Source organism: Muntiacus reevesi, chromosome 19 (genome assembly GCF_963930625.1).
Source record: "Muntiacus reevesi chromosome 19, mMunRee1.1, whole genome shotgun sequence".
NCBI lineage: Eukaryota > Metazoa > Chordata > Mammalia > Artiodactyla > Cervidae > Muntiacus > Muntiacus reevesi.
Window position 1 is genome coordinate 1,340,545 of NC_089267.1, and position 17,677 is coordinate 1,358,221.

A 17,677-nucleotide genomic window follows, 5' to 3' on the forward strand; every position below is an offset into this window, starting at 1 on the left:
TAGCAGAGTAAGGTGCACTTTACAGGCACTCAGTTAAAATTTGTTGGATTTGACTTTGCTATCAGAAACAATGTTCCAATTAAAGCAGGGTTTGTGTACCTTATGAACGGTAATGCATGACTTCTTCCACCTCTGCTCTCAATTCCACTCTCTTCAAGCCCCATCAGGAACTAGTAAGGAGGGGCAAAGACATTCAAGGATGTTTATGGTACACATTGTAATATTGATTTAAAAAATAGCAAACTTTCTATAGGCAAATATGCTTTTTAATACAGTGTCAGAAAGTAGTGTGGGATTTCATTGGCCTTGACATGAAAGTTATCTAATGAAGATATTTTGTGCTCTTCTGGGAGTGATTTTATAGAGAAAGACAAGTTATGGTTCTGTTTAATTTTAATCTTGAAGTTTAATTTTCTTCTCTTCAGCAATATAAAAAATCTCTTCTTTCAATCTTTCCTCTCTCTCTTTAGTCACTAAATTGTGTCTGACTCTTGTGACCCCATGGACTATAGATTCTCCAGGTAAGAATACTGGGGTGGATGGCCATTTCCTCCTCCATCAATCCTTCCTAGATGCACCAAAAAGGAGGCCCCAGTTATCTTATCTGTTCTATCAATTCCTACCAGGAATAAGTTCATAAGACAAGTCCTTTTGCTCTCTTTCTTAATGCAAGCACTAATAATAGAAATTATTTCTGAATTCTGTTCTCCTACTAGAGCTGCTCATGGAATTTCTTCCTGCAACTCAGTCAGATATCTGTGCCTAGTTCTTAGATCACATCCTTCCAAAGGTCTGCTTGTTTCCTCTCAAAATAAAAGCACAGGATGGATTAACCTGCATGGTAATGGACCCCATGACAAAACCTGACTGGTGCTGCTTGCTGACCAGGCACCATCCCCTCATAGTGCAAACAGAGGGCTTTGTGCCACTCCCCCACCCCTTACGACCTAGCAGCAGCTCCTCTGACTGGACTCTTGAATTCTGAATTGTTCAGCAGCAGTTTCAAAAGCTTTCTTCCCATCTTGACTACTGTTCTCAAAACTGTCCCTCTCCCACAGAGAATTCTTTTAAAACTGTCCTTGTGAAGGAATTTTACTGTAACCCCATGAAGGTTCAAGGTTTATTTCTCTTTTGTTCATTTTCAGGATGAGTTAGTTGAGGCAAACTGAGATAAATCTACAATTTTGAACTAGGTATATAATTCAAAGTTGGCATTGACATATCAATCTGATATTTCTTTATCTTTTTTCCCTTTAATAAGTAATGATATGAAGTATAAATGATCAAAACGTGTTTGTGAAAAGAAATTCAGTTTTTGCTAATATGTTCAGGAATAGGAAAATTAGCAAAACAAAAATCAACTTCCCTTATACTTGCAAAAAACAAAAATCAAACCAAAACTTTCTGTTACAATCTAATATGAAGCATCTGATTTAATTTCCTCACAGCTTTTAATTGCTTGTACACATAATATTACTAAACCATTCAAGTATGACCTAAATCAAATCCCTTGAGATTATACAGTGAAAGTGACAAAAAGATTCAAGGTATTAGATACAGTACCTGGAACACTGTGGCGAGAGATTTGTAAATTACCCCCAAGAAAAAGAAATGCAAAAAGGCAAAATGGCTGCCTGAGGAGGCCTTAGGAATAGCTTAGAAAGACAAAGGAGGAAAGGAAAGATATACCCATTTGAATGCAGAGTTTCCAAGAATAGCAAGGAGAGATAAGAAAGCCTTCCTAAATGATCCATCCAAAGAAACAGAGGAAAATGATAGAATGGGAAAGACCAGAGAGATCTCTTTAAGAAAATTAGAGATAGCAAAGAAGCATTTCAAACAAAGATGGGCACAATAAAGGACAGAAATGTTATGGACCTAACAGGAGCAGAAGATATTATGAAGACATGGCAAGAATACACAGAAGAACTACACAAAAGAGATCTTCAGTTTAGTCATTTCAATTCAGTCGCTCAGTTGTGTCTGACTCTGTGACCCCATGGACGGCAGCACGCCAGGCCTCCCTGTCCATCACCAGCTCCCGGAGTTTATACAAATTCATGCCCATTAATTGGTGATGCCATCCAACCATCTCATCCTCTGCGTGCCCTTCTCCTGCCTTCAATCTTTCCCAGCATCAGGGTCTTTTCAAATGAGTCAGTTCTTTGCTTCAGGTGAGCAAAGTATTGGAGTCTCAGCTTCAACATCAGTCCTTACAATGAACACCCAGGACTGATTTCCTTTAGGATGGACTGGTTGGATCTCCTTGCCATCTAAGGGACTCTCAAGAGTCCCCTCCAACATCACAGTTCAAAAACATCAATTCTTCAGCACTCATCTTTCTTTATAGTCCAACTCTCCCATCCATACATAACTACTGCTTAAAACCATTGCCTTGACTAGATGGACCTTTGTGGGCAAAGTAATGTTTCTGCTTTTTAATATGCTTTCTAACTTTCCTGCCAAAGAGTAAGTGCCTTTTAACTTCATGGCTGCAGTCACCATCTGCAGTGATTTTGGAGCCCCAAAACATAAAGTCTGCCACTGTTTCCCCATCTATTTGCCGTGAAGTGATGGGACCAGATGCCATGATCTTAGTTTTCTGAATGTTGAGCTTTAAGCCAACTTTTTCACTCTCCTCTTTCACTTTCATCAAGAGCCTCTTTAGTTCTTCTCTGCTTTCTGCCATAAGGGTGTTGTCATCTGCATATCTGAGGTTATTGATATTTCTCCCAGCTATCTTGATTCCAGTTTGTACTTCCTCCAGCTCAGAGTTTCTCATGATGTATACTGCATATAAGTTAAATAAACAGGGTGACAATATACAGCCTTGACGTACTCCTTTTCCTATTTGGAACCAGTCTGTTGTTCCATGTCCAGTTCTAACTGTTCTTCCTGACCTGCATACAGGTTTCTCAAGAGTCAGGTAAGGTGGTCTGGTATTCCCACCTTTTTCAGAATTTCCCACAGTTTATTGTGATCCACACAGTTAAAGGCTTTGGCTTAGCCAATAAAGCAGAAGTAGATGTTTTTCTGGAACTCTCTTGCTTTTTTGATGATCCAGCGGATATTGGCAATTTGATCTCTGGTTCCTCTGCCTTGTCTAACACCAGCTTGAACATCTTGAAGTTCACGGTTCACATATTTTTGAAGCCTGGATTGAAGAATTTTGAGCATTACTTTACTAGCATGTGAGATGAGTGCAATTGTATGGTAGTTTGAACTTTCTTTGGCATTGCCTTTCATAGGGGTTGTAATGAAAACTGACCTTTTCCAGTCCTGTGGCCACTGCTGAGTTTTCCAAATTTGCTGGCATATTGAGTCCAGCCCTTTCACAGCATCATCTTTTAGGATTTGAAATAGCTCAACTAGAATTCCATCACCTTCACTAGCCTTGTTCATAGTGATGCTTCCTAAAGCCCACTTGACTTCACATTCCAGGATGTCTGGCTTTAGGTGAGTGATCACACCATCGTGATTATCTTGGTCGTGAAGATCTTTTTTGTACAGTTCTTCTGTGTATTTTTCTGTATTCTACAGTTCTTTTGTGTATCCATCACAGTGACAGCAACAATTATGTGAGACTAAGATACAGGCTCCTTGTCATTCCAAAGGCACTTTTTCTCACTAATAATTTCTAGTTTGAATTTTGGTACGTTTTTGGCTACAAAAGACAAAGTGCTCGTATGGCACTGATGCCAGCTTGGGTTTACTGGTTTAGAGTACCAGTCTGAACAGAGCAAGCACACATGGCATGTACCTTCATAACCTTCAAAAAGAGCGCTTTGAGTGACAATATTGAACTGGGGCAGCTGTGTGAGCCCAGAGGAAGGGCATCCTCAGAGATTGGTTGTTTTTTTGGCTATAAGTTGTTTTTAGATGGTAAAAGCACAATTTTTACCTTCCAAATCTATGTAATTCAAAACATTGCAAAGCCAGAAAATCACTTTGGTTTCTTTGTGGCTTTAAGGTATTATGTTTGTCTCCTCTGTTCTAGGTTTTGATTTTTTTGTTTCCCCAGCAATGCACTATTACCTCCAAATTTCATGGTCAACTGCCACCACTTAGGTTTCCCATATAAAACTCAGTTTTTCTTTCTTTTTTTTTTTTTTTTAAATCTTCTCTCTTTTAACATAATCAAGTACTCTAAAGCCATTGTTTAAACATGGGTGTTTACACTCCTGGGAAATAAACAAGGCTGACATAATTTTGATGAGCTAGTTTCTTTCTAAGGTATAACAGAAATTCTCATTTTTAACTTAATGTTCAAAACTTTTAACTGCATCTGGTTTTCCAAAAATACTGCTTTAAGGAATTTTTCTCATATTCAAATAAAAAAAGAGGTTAAATTTTGTTTAAAAAGTACAGAATGATGAATCAGTTTCCAAAATACTTCAAAGTAGATGAGACACTCACTTGGGAAACGACCTTGCAGTGGATCATTGGACCAAATACTGAAGACATAACACCTCCAACATACGGAACTATTTGAACTATGGTATATTTGCTTCAAAAGAGAGAAAGCAATTGTCACATTTGCAACATTGCAAGCAATACACGTTAGTGGTATTCATCCGTAAATGACAGAGACCATAATGTAGAAAACCCTGCACATGGAAGCACTTTCTTAAACAAATATTGTTAATGCTATTTTTTTAAGCCAGTTAATTTTATGATAATGCTTTATGAGTGATAGGCATTTTCCTGTTTGCTAAATGAATACCAGGTTTGAAATGCCTTTTTCCAAGTTACCAAATATGAATGCAATTCATGTTTGGTTATTTATATTATAAAAATGTGCTATCTGAAACATTTCCTGCATTACTGTTTCCCTGCTATAGCCATATGCCATCACTTATATATGCTTGCTATATTCTTTCTTGCTGGTTCAGAGCTTGTTGGTAAGTCATGTTTCATTAACTAACTCATAAATTGAAGAAATTTTAAAGAAAACTAGAAAGAACCAACATTTCACTTTAGTAATACTTCATGCACTGGGTTAGAAAGGTTTTTCCCAAACATTTAAATGAATACTTCAGTGATTTAGTAGGTTAACATTTGAGAAAGAAACATGAAATATAGGAGGTCAAACTTTTAATACTCACTGTAGGGAATCATTCCATTCAAAGCCTTTGTTTTTACACTCAAGTAGATGTTAACTATTCTGTTATATTCCTTCTCCAGGGTTGTAAATAAAAGCCAGGCCTAAGTACGAATTCCCATTGAAAAATGGAAAAAGTAAATCTGCATCTAAAAAAAGTTATATGAATATATTCTAATAGCATTCTATTGCTAATAAAGTAGATGAGAATATAGCATTTATAGTTGACATTCACTTAAAACAGTAACACTGATATTTATAAATATCTGACACAAGAAGGTGAGGGTGTGAAGCTTTGAGGGAATAGCGTTGAAACACACACGTTACCATATGTAACCAGTTCAAGTTTGATGCATGAAACAGGGCTCCCAAAGCCAGTGCTCTGAGACAACCCAGAGGAATAGAGTGGAAGGGGGTGGGAGGGAGGTTCAGGATGAGGGGGACACATGTATACCTGTGGCTGACTCATGTTGATGTATGGCAAAAGCCATCACAACATTGTAAAGCAATTATCCTCCAATTAAAATAAATTGATCAATTAAAAAAATAAATATTTGGTACAACCTCAATAAATTTAGATATATATGTATAAAACATTTGTAAAGTCACTCTCTTGAATAATTAGCAGTCAGTCTGTAGGAAAAAACTTTAAGCAAACATTTTGAATGGATGATAAAGCACCCTAAAATTGTATGGAAAAAAAAAAAATCTGTGTCCCTGCATGTGTGAAGTAACAGTTTTTATTAGATTTTTAAAGTATTCTGATCCAAATGGCAGTACATCAAATTATACACTTAAAATTTCTGAATTTTATTTAATGTAATCACACTTTAATAAAGAAGCTAAAATTCTGTAACACAAAATGATTATAAATTTGTTACATAGAAAGGCTATTAATATTCAGTAATATGTAGTATTTTTTAATGATACTTAAATATTTTATAAGTAGTATTACTAAGTTTTGAGTTATCATTTTACAATTATTTTTCTAAATGAATTAATCTCATAAAATCTTGAGGCACATAAAATTTGCAAAGTATTTTGTTGTCATATATGCTTGATATACTGGATACGTGTAATACATGGGATGTTGGAAATCCAACTTTATGTTTTGTGTCTCTCACAATGGGGGTAATTTTATCTACCTCTGGATGAAAACTTGGCAGTGCCTATAAGTCCTACATTCTTTCTGAGTTATACAATGATACAAAGATGAATCTAGGCTAAGAAATTTATCAACACTTAAATTTTCCTTCAGAAACCTGACTTCCCACCCCCCTCCACCAGTCAAGTCCTGCAGAGCACCTGAGAGCAGCTGTCTTTAGGGGCAGGAGGAAGCTAGTTCCTGTTCTTTTTCTCTTAGGGTCTCCCCTCAAGTTAGCTGCTGGTTTAAGTACTTTCAGCTTTGCAGAGAAGGCGAAGTGGGTGGCAAGGAAAGAGAGTTCATGGTAAAGAGTAGCTATTAGACCTGGCCATCAATACTGCGAAAAGCAGTCCTTCGCTCTCCAAGAAGAACAGATGCTTAAAACTGCTTTTCTGTAGGGATGCCATATAAAATATAGGATGCTTAGTTAAATTTCAATTTCAGATAAATAGCACATAACTTTCAGTGTAAATATATCCCAAACATTGCATGAGATAAACTTATGAAAAACCTATGTGCTGTTTATTTGAAATTCTCACTTAACTGAATGTTCTGTTTTAACTTCTTAAATATGGCAACTGAATGATTCATGAGCATTTGTGTAATCTTTAAACATCCTTTGCCAGCTGCAATTTTCTAGGACTTTAGTCCCATATTTTTAACTTGGCCCTACTCTGATTTTTCACTTTATACAGACTCTTGCACTTTGAAATGTTTTTTTTTTTTTTTTTCATTGTCCTTCTTTGGGACTGGAATGAAGACTGAACTTTTCCAGTCCTGTGGCCACTGCTGAGTTTTCCAAGTTCACCAGCATATTGAGGGCATGATTTTAACACCATCATCTTTTAGGATATGAAATAGCTCAACTGGAATTCCATCACCTCCACTAGCTTTGTTGGTAGTAATGCTTCCTAAAGCCCACTTGACTTTACACTCCATGATGTCTGGCTCTAGGTGAGTGACCACACAAGAGTGGTTATCTGGGTTATTGAGACCTTTCTTGTATAGTTCTGTGTATTCTTGTCACCTCTTCTTATCTTCTGCTTTTGTTAGGTATTCACTGTTTCTGTCCTTTATTGTGTCCGTCTTTGCATGAAATATTCCCTTTGTAACTCTAATTTTCTTGAAGATATTGCTAGTCTGTTCCATTCTATTTTTCTCTTGTATTTCTTTGCCTTGTTCACTTAAGAAGGCTTTTGTATCTCTCCTTGCTCTTCTTTGGAACTCTGCACTTGAATGAGTCTATTTTTCCTTTTCTCCTTTGCCTTTCACTTCTCTCCTTTTCTCAGCTGTTTGTAAGTCTTCTGCAGAAATCCATTTTGCCTTTCTGCATTTATTTTTCTTAGTGCTGATTTTGGTCACCTTGTCCTGTACGATGTCTTGAACCTCCATCCATAGTTCTTTAGACACTCTGTCTATCAGATCTAATCCCTTAAATCTATTTGTCACCTCCACTGTATAATCATAGGGATTTGATTTAGGTCATACCTGAATGGCCTAGTGGTTTTCCCTACTTTCTTCAATTTATGTCTGAATTTTGAAATTAGGAGCCTATGATCTTAGCCACGGTCAGCTCCCAGTCTTGTTTTTGTTGTGTAGAGCTTCTCCATCTTTAGCTGCAAAGAATATAATCAATCTTAGTTTGATATTGACCATTTTGCAATGTCCATGTGTAGAATCATTTTTTGTGTTGTTGGAAGAGGGTGTTTTCTATGACCAGTGCATTCTTTTAACTCTGTTATCCTTTGCCCTGCTTTATTCTGTACTTCAAGGTCAAATTTGCCTGTTACTCCAGATATCTCTTGATTTCTTACTTCTGCATTCCAGTCCCCTATGACGAAAAGGACTTCTTTTTTTTGGTGTGAGTTCTGGAAGGTCTTGTAGGTCTTCATAGAACCATTCAACTTCAGCTTCTTTGGCATTTGTAGTTGGGACATAGACTTGGATTACTATGATATTGAATGGTTTTCCTTGGAAACAAACCAAGTTCATTTTGTTATTTTTGAGATTGCACCCAAGTACTTCACTTTGAACTCTTGTTGGCAATAAGAGCTATTCCATTTCTTCTAAGGGAAGAATATAATGGTCATCTGAATTAAATTCACCCGTTCTGTTCTCTATGATGCTTTTCCTACAGTTTCAACAAAGGCATCCTTAGACAAATAAAACTACTGCTAAATTTTTCTTTTGTGGGAGTTTTGGAAAAAATGGGACAGAAAGACATTCTTATAATTAAAATGGAATAAGGAAACTCTATAGAGATGGAGCTGTGGTATTTTCTTGTGGATAAACATTTTTTTGTTGCTTTTAAACCCACAAGGAATTTTCTATATATAAGCATTCACATATGAGTTAAAATATTTGGATTCATAATCAGGCTTACTTATTCTGAGACATAGTGAACTCACCAAGAGCAATAAAATTATAATTTAAATTGACAAAAAAAAATGACTTCTATGTTACTTTGAAGGAGCATAGCTATTGTGTAATTTAGGTATAATTTAGGTGCATGTGCCTTTTCCTCAGCTTCCATGCTCCTTGAACGTTTTTATCAGAGCTGACAGGTTTTATGAAAATGATGACAGGAAAAAACAATTATGAGCTATAAACATTTGCTATTGAATTGCTTTCTAACCACATTAATTTTCTTTATCATCCTGTTTAGTGAATATGTTGAAAAGCAGAACTGCACTGAATGAAGAAAACAAGACTAATTGGGGTTAGATGGAGTGTTTTCCTGCTGCTTTCAAAATCCCTTCAGCAATATTATTTGAACACAGTCCAAATTTATTTTTCCTATAATTATAAATAAAAAAATAATTCATGGTCCTTATATAAAAATTTGTATCAAACATCTTAAAAATATGTCATGTAGTATTCGATTGTTGGCTTCTGGCTATAATATAGATATCATCAATGTATAAATGTGTTAAAAAATCATATAGATAGATCTAACATATAAAATTAACTCTAAAATGGTTAAAAATTTTAAAATCAGTCTGAACCATGGGAAAATACAACACATTAACCCAGGAGAAAGAACTTTTAAATCTCTAAATTTTATGAAATTCTCAAATTGCCTAAAGAAGGTATGGAATCTCAGTCTGAGTTTGAAGCACCTTATGGGCTTCCTGGTAGCTCAGCTGGTAAGGAATCCACCTATAATGCAGGAGACCCCCGTTTGATCCAGGATACCCACTCCAGTATTCTTGGGCTTCCCTGGTGGTTCAGTAAAGAAAGCTTGCCTGCAGTGTGGGAGACTTGGGATTCAATCCTGGGCTGAGAAGATCCCCTGGAGAAGGGAATGGCTACCCACTTCAGTATTCTGGACTAGAGAATTCCATAGACAGAGGAGCTTGACAGGCCAGACATGACTGAATGACTTTCACTTTCACACTTTCATATTAAAAATATGGATGCATTTAATTGGCATTATCAAATGCATTTCTAAAGTATGAAGCAGAACTATAGTCAGTTAATAACAACACATTGAAATGTATCCAGGAGCGCACCATGGAGATTGTTATGATAAAGAAAACACGGAAGAGATTAATATCTGTATTCTGAACAAAGTGCAACTGTGAAGCACAAACAATAATCTCTCTAAAAAGAAATGGAACTCCTTGTCTACGTGAGTCACAATCCTCTTGTGCTTATATAAAGGTCTTGATCTAACCCCAGAAAATAGTACTAACATACAAAAAAGCTATAAATGCAGTAAATCATGAATTATCCATATACCTTCATTGCAATTCTTGGTATTAGACAAAGCATAATATTGACACTACTCCTTCTTTGTAATGGAAATAAATTGATTTACTCAGTATATATTAAAAATTAGGTAATATTGAAACATTTTTGTTCAATTTTTCTTACTTTCTCCAGAAAGAACATGATAAAAATGCAAAACAATTATTAGCAAATATACTTTTAGTTTAAAACTATCACATTCCTTCTTTTATAATTCTAATTTTATTAAATTCTGCAATTAAAAAGAGCATCACCAGTTAATAAGTGCATATATATCTTTCCTAAAGATTCATTATGTAAACATAGTATGTCTAAGAAGAATATTCAAACATATAAAATTTATAATCATTCATATTATTCCAAAATTATTAAATTAAAATTAAATATCAAGACCAATGAAATATAATTAAATGCTATACATATTAATCATGAGAAACTTCAGTGTCTTAAAATATTTGAATATATATATATATATGTATTTCTTGGTATTAGACAAACATTTATATATGTATACATAGTAAGTATACTTTTTATATATGTAAAAATTATTTATATTTGGATAACCCAAGTCTCATGGAATAAATTACTACCTTTATTATGAGTAATTTCCCCATAGTAGACAGTCACCTTTATATTAATTCATAAAAGTTCATCAACTGGTTAAGTGCCTGATGAGAATTATCAACTACTCTTGCTGCTGCAAGCAGAGTTGCTGTGTTTGCTGCAACTACTGTTCTCCATAGAAAGCACTTGCAATAATCAGGATAGAACTGACATTTCTCCTTCTGACCATTGCTACTTCATTCCTCAGTTTAAAGCATGAGGAGAGTTGCTTTGCATCTGATCAAAGTAATGCACAAAGAAACAAGTTGTGATTAAAAAAAATATCGCATCCTTCATTGTCACAACCAATCTCGCTATACTTTTCTTTATTCTTTGGTTTCTCTGCAAAGAAGGTTGATAACCATGTTCTGCCCTTTGATTCTCTCAAAAACCTGAAGCTTTAAAGTTATAAACCTACCTCCTTCCTTTAACAGAATAAAACTGAGTAAACCTTCGTTTAACACACCAAAAATATCTTCTGTGTAGTAAAAATAAAGCTAGGACAAGAAAAATACAAAGAACCGCCAATATCTCACACTGTACTTGGCATGTTGCCATAGTAGTTACCAATCTTTAGTTTATTTCTACCCTTTTTTCTTCACTTAGTTGAGAACTTTTCCCTGAGTGATCTCATCCATTCCTATAACTTTAGCTATTTTACAGTTTCTGAAAACTCTCAAATTTTTGCCTTTCACACAGATAACTCCTGCCTCTATCTATATTCTACTATTATATAGATCCCGCTTGGAAGGAATATAGGCATCCAGAACTAAACATATCAAAACAGTTTACTGATTTTTCTTTTTTGAAATTTATTCTTCCTTCTCAATATCAACTTGATAATATCTTCCTTTTTATTACCACAAATACTTTTCTATATATTCTTATTATAACACTTTTTGAATTGTACAATGATATTTCCCTATATGAACTAGTATATGATGGTTATGTTCCTTAAAATCAAGGTTTAATTGCTTTCTTCCAGTGTTATTGAGGTATTATTGACACAGAGAAACTAGATATTTAAGGTGTACAGTACAGTAATTTGATGTGCATATATCATAAAGTGATAATTTAAATTTAATGAATGTGATTCAGCTAAAAATTAAATAGAAAAAAATTTCCTTGTGATTACAACTCTTAGAATTTATGCTCTGAAAAACTTTCATATATAATACAGTACAGTGCAAATTATATTTATAAAATTACATCCTTAGTACATATTTATCTTTCAAATGAAAATTTGTACATTTTGACTGCCTTTATCCATTTCCCTATACCCCATCGATAGGAACAAATCTAACTACTTTTTCTAGTTATTGTTTGTTTGATTTTGAAGTATAATTGACCTAAAACACTTGTTAGTTCTTGTTACACAGTATAGTGATTCCACATTTCTATACATTTCAAAATTATCATCATGATAAGTCTAGTTACTATAGTCACCATACAAAAATATTACATCATCAACTATATTCTCTATATTGCAAATTTTATACCTATGACTCATTTATTTCACAGTTGGAAGATATGCAACTTTTTTTCTCCCTCACCCATTTATCTGCTTATACCAACCACTTCCCCTCTGGCAAATAACCTCTTGTTCTCTGTATTTTTTCTCATTTCTGTTTTTTCATTTTATTTTTAGATTTCACACATAAGTGAAACTATACAGTACTTGTATTTCTCTGACTTATTTTACTTAGCATAAGACAATCTAAGTCTATTCATGCTGTTCCAAATGGCAAAGCTTCATTCTTTTTTATGGCTAAGTACTATTCTATTGTACATATATACCAGTACTACTTCTTTTTGCTGTTGCTGTTGAGTATTCAATACATCACATTTATTAAGACATGTAGGCAGAATAGAACCTTTGTTACCTTTTAGGCTTTTTGTTACATACTGAATTTTTCACATTACAAAACCCACAGAAAAATAAAAAAAAGTAAAAAAATAAACTAAAAAAAAGCAAAGAATCTAATATATTTGTGCTTTTTTTTATCAATTCATCTACTTCTGGGCACTTAGGTTCCTCCCATATCTTGCCTATTGTAAGCAATGCTGCAGTGAATAGAAGGGTACATACATCTTTTCTAAGTAATATTTTCATTTTCTTCACACAAATGCCAAGGAGTAGAATGAATCATTTAATAGTTTTATTTTTAATGTTTAGAGGAATCCTCATAATGTTTTCCACAGTGGCTGCACCAATTTACATCCCCACCAACTGTACATAAGGGTTACGTTTTCTCTATACCTTCATCAATGCGTGTTATTTGCTGTCTTTTTTAAATAATAACTCTGGCAGATGCAAGATGCTATCTCATGTAGTTTTGATTGGTATTTCCCCAGCTAATAGTGATGCTGACCACCTTTGCACGTGTCTGTTGGCCATCTGCATGTCTTCTTTGGAAAAATGTCTGTTTAGATCATCTGCCCATTTTTTAAATATTTTCATGGCCATGCTGAAGAGAATGTGGAGTCCTATTGTCCTAACTGGTGATAAAACTGACACCCCTTGCATTGGAAGTGTGGAGTCTTAGCCACTTGACTGCCAGAGAAGTCTCTGGCAGAGGCCCCTTTTTAAGTTGGATTGCTTACTTTTTTTTTTTTTTCCATCTCTTCTTCTTTTTTTTTTTTTTATTATTTTTTTTTTCCAGTGGATTTTGTCATACATTGATATGAATCAGCCATAGAGTTACACGTATTCCCCACCCTGATCCCCCCTCCCACTTCCCTCTCCACCCGATTCCTCTGGGTCTTCCCAGTCCACCAGGCCCAAGCACTTGACTCATGCATCCCACCTGGGCTGGTGATCGGTTTCACCATAGATAATATACATGCTGTTCTTTCGAAACATCCCACCCTCACCTTCTCCCACAGAGTTCAAAAGTCTGTTCTGTACTTCTGTGTCTCTTTTTCTCTTTTGCATATAGGGTTATCATTACCATCTTTCTAAATTCCATATATATGTGTTAGTATGCTGTAATGTTCTTTATCTTTCTGGCTTACTTCACTCTGTATAATGGGCTCAAGTTTCATCCATCTCATTAGAACAGATTCAAATGAATTCTTTGTAACGGCTGAGTAATATTCCATGGTGTATATGTACCACAGCTTCCTTATCCATTCATCTGCTGATGGGCATCTAGGTTGCTTCCATGTCCTGGCTATTATAAACAGTGCTGCGATGAACATCGGGGTGCACACGTCTCTTTCAGATCTGGATTCCTCAGTGTGTATGCCCAGAAGTGGTATTGCTGGGTCATATGGCAGTTTTATTTCCAGTTTTTAAAGAAATCTCTACATTGTTTTCCATAGTGGTTGTACTAGTTTGCATTCCCACCAACAGTGTAAGAGGGTTCCCTTTTCTCTACACCCTCTCCAGCATTTATTGCTTGTAGACTTTTGGATAGCAGCCACCCTGACTGGCCTGTAATGTACCTCATTGTGGTTTTGATTTGCATTTCTCTGATAATGAGTGATGTTGAGCATCTTTTCATGTGTTTGTAAGCCATCTGTATGTCTTCTTTGGAGAAATGTCTGTTTAGTTCTTTGGCCCATTTTTTGATTGGGTCATTTATTTTTCTGGAATTGAGCTGCAGGAGTTGCTTGTATATTTTTGAGATTAATCCTTTGTCTGTTTCCTCATTTGCTATTATTTTCTCCCAATCTGAGGGCTGTCTTTTCACCTTACTTATAGTTTCCTTTGTTGTGCAAAAGCTTTTAAGTTTCATTAGGTCCCATTTGTTTATTTTTGCTTTTATTTCCAATATTCTGGGAGGTGGGTCATAGAAGATCTTGCTGTGATTTATGTCAGAGAGTGCTTTGCCTATGTTCTCCTCTAGGAGTTTTAAAGTTTCTGTTCTTACATTTAGATCTTTAATCCATTTTGAGTTTATTTTTGTGTATGGTGTTAGAAAGTGTTCTAGTTTCATTCTTTTACAAGTGGTTGACCAGTTTTCCCAGCACCACTTGTTAAAGAGATTGTCTTTTTTCCATTGTATATCCTTGCCTCCTTTGTCAAAGATAAGGTGTCCATAGGTTCGTGGATTTATCTCTGGGCTTTCTATTCTGTTCCATTGATCTATATTTCTGTCTTTGTGCCAGTACCATACTGTCTTGATGACTGTGGCTTTGTAGTAGAGTCTGAAGTCAGGCAGGTTGATTCCTCCAGTTCCATTCTTCTTTCTCAAGATTACTTTGGCTATTCGAGGTTTTTTGTTTTTCCATACAAATTGTGAAATTATTTGTTCTAGTTCTGTGAAAAATACCGTTGGTAGCTTGATAGGGATTGCATTGAATCTATAGATTGCTTTGGGTAGAATAGCCATTTTGACAATACTGATTCTTCCAATCCATGAACACGGTATGTTTCTCCAACTGTTTGTGTCCTCTTTGATTTCTTTCATCAGTGTTTTATGGTTTTCTATGTATAGGTCTTTCGTTTCTTTAGGTAGATATACTCCTAGGTATTTTATTCTTTTTGTTACAATGGTGAATGGTATTGTTTCCTTAATTTCTCTTTCTGTTGTTTCATTGTTAGTATATAGGAATGCAAGGGGTTTCTGTGTGTTAATTTTATATCCTGCAACTTTACTATATTCATTGATTAGCTCTAGTAATTTTCTGGAGGAGTCTTTAGGGTTTTCTATGTAGAGGATCATATCATCTGCAAACAGCGAGAGTTTCACTTCTTCTTTTCCTATCTGGTACTTTTTTTTTTAATGTTGAATTGCATCAGTTCTTTGTATATTATGGATATTAAGCTTTTATTGAATATCTCCTCTAGTCATAAAGTAGCCCTTTTGTTTTCTTGATAGCTTATCTGCGTTCTCTGCTCTGTTACATTCATCTATGTGTCTGTTTTTGTGCCAGTATCATACTCTTCAATTTTGTAGTATTGTTTGAAATCAGGGGTATGATACCTCCAGGATTATTTTTCTTTTTCAAGATTGTTTTAGCTACTCTAGGTTTTTAGCATTTCCATACAAATTTTAAAATTCTGTGTTCTAGTTCTGGGAAAAGTGCCATTGGTATTTTGATGGAAATTGCACTGAACAAATTGCTTTGCATAAAATGGTTGGTAATTGTAAAAATATTAATTTTTCCAATCCATGAACATGGTGTACCTTTCCATCTGCTTGTGTAATCTTCAGTGTCTTTCATCAGTGTCTGGCAGTTTCTCACTGCAGATCTTATGTCTCATTGTTGTTGTTGTTCAGTCACTCAGTTGAGTCTAACTCTTTGTGATCCCATGGACAGCAACACTCTAGGCTTCCCTGTCCTTCACCATCTCCCAGAGTTTGATCAGACTCATGGCCACTGAGTAGGTGATGATATCCAAATATCTCATCCTCTGTCATTCCCTTCTACTCCTACCTTCAATATTTCCCAGCATGAGGGTCTTTTCCAGTGAATCAGTTCTTTGCATCAAATGGTCAAATTATTGGAGCTTTGGCATCAACATCAGTCTTTCAAATGAATATTCAGGACTGATTTACTTTAGGATTAACTGGTTTGATCTCCTTGCAGTCCCAGGGACTTTCAGGAGTCTTCTCCAACACCACAGTTCAAAAGCATCTATTCTTTGGTGCTGAGCCTTCTTTATGTTCCAACTCTCACATCCACATATGACTAGTGGACAAAAACATAGCTTTCATTATATGAGCCTTTGTTGGAAAAGTAATGTTTCTGATTTTTAATAGGCTGCCTAGATCTGTCATAGATTTTCTTCCAAGGAGCAATTTTTAAAAAATTTCATGGCTGCAGTCACCATCTGCAGTGATTTTGGAGCACAAGAAAATAGTGTCACTGTTTCCATTGTTTTCCCATCTATTTGCCATGAAGTGATGGAACTGGATGCCATGATCTTAGTTTTTTGAATGTTGAGTTTTAATTGAGATTACATAACTTAAACAGTTGTTTGTTTAAAAATATTTCAAGTCAACTTTGCTCAAAGTATGGGGGGATATAAATGCATCAGATATAGATCCTTAATTCATTGAGCTTCCATTATAACTGGGAAAAATAGTGAAAAAATTAATTGATTATTTCATTCAGCAAATTATGAGCATGTTATCTCATGAGAAAGAGGTAAGGACCTGAGTAAAGGCAACAATGGAACAGCCTGGAGAGAAAAGTCTAGTTCAGGTTACCAGGAGGGCAGACTATGTAATGAAAAATAGACTTGGAGAAGCAGGAGAAACCTCCTAGGGGCTGGCATGCTAGAATAGAGAGATGAAACTTCATTCTGCAGCCAGAGGTACTAAACTTTTATGAGCAGAGAAACATAAAATTAGAATTGTCCTTCAGGAATGAAAATCTCCCAGCAATGTACAGATAGCTTACAGTAGGAAGAGTGAGATGTACAGATTCAGCAGGTATAGCAATAGCTCAGGTTGTGAAATTCAGGGTCAAATCAAGGATGATAGCAATAGCAAAAGAAAGGAGAAACAGATGGAGAAGATATTCTGAATTAGAAGGGACAGGACTTGGCAATGAGAAAACTGTAGGTTAAGGTGAAATGAGATCTCAAGAGGGAAAGTAATGCTTTCAAGTCTGAGTAACCTGGATAGTAACAGAAGGGATAGAAGCTAAAGCAGGAAACTCAGGAAAAAGAGGATTAACAGTGGGAAGGGTCATAGAGTCAACTTGTATATTTGATTTTGTTATACAAATGTGATATCTGTGTAGAAGTAACCAGCATATGATAAAAATTATATGTGTGCACATGCACACACATGTTTGCAAGAGCACAAGGAAGAAAACAAACTGTTTTTGTGCTTTCCCAGCTTTGAATATGAAATATCTATCTCTGGAAACACTGCTCATTAGTCTAGCATCACTACATCTTTCCTGCTCAACTTTAGCCCATGATACAATTTTATGAATGCATCACAGGCATAAGGTAGTCTGTTCTTCTAACCCTACATCAATTTGGCATTCAGTGTTATTCTAAGTCTCTCATTTAGTTTTCATTATTCAACTCTTTGTCCCATTTATTGGTCCTTCTATTATTCCTTTTATTTTTCTTATAACTTGCATAGGCATTTCTAAGGACTAGATATCAACAT

General features: G+C 35.3%; 1 pseudogene; it reads right to left on the reverse strand.

Moving 5' to 3' along the window:
• Positions 1-17,677, reverse strand: part of LOC136150940 (zinc finger protein 322-like) — a 94,767-nt pseudogene that overhangs the window by 16,998 nt on the left and 60,092 nt on the right.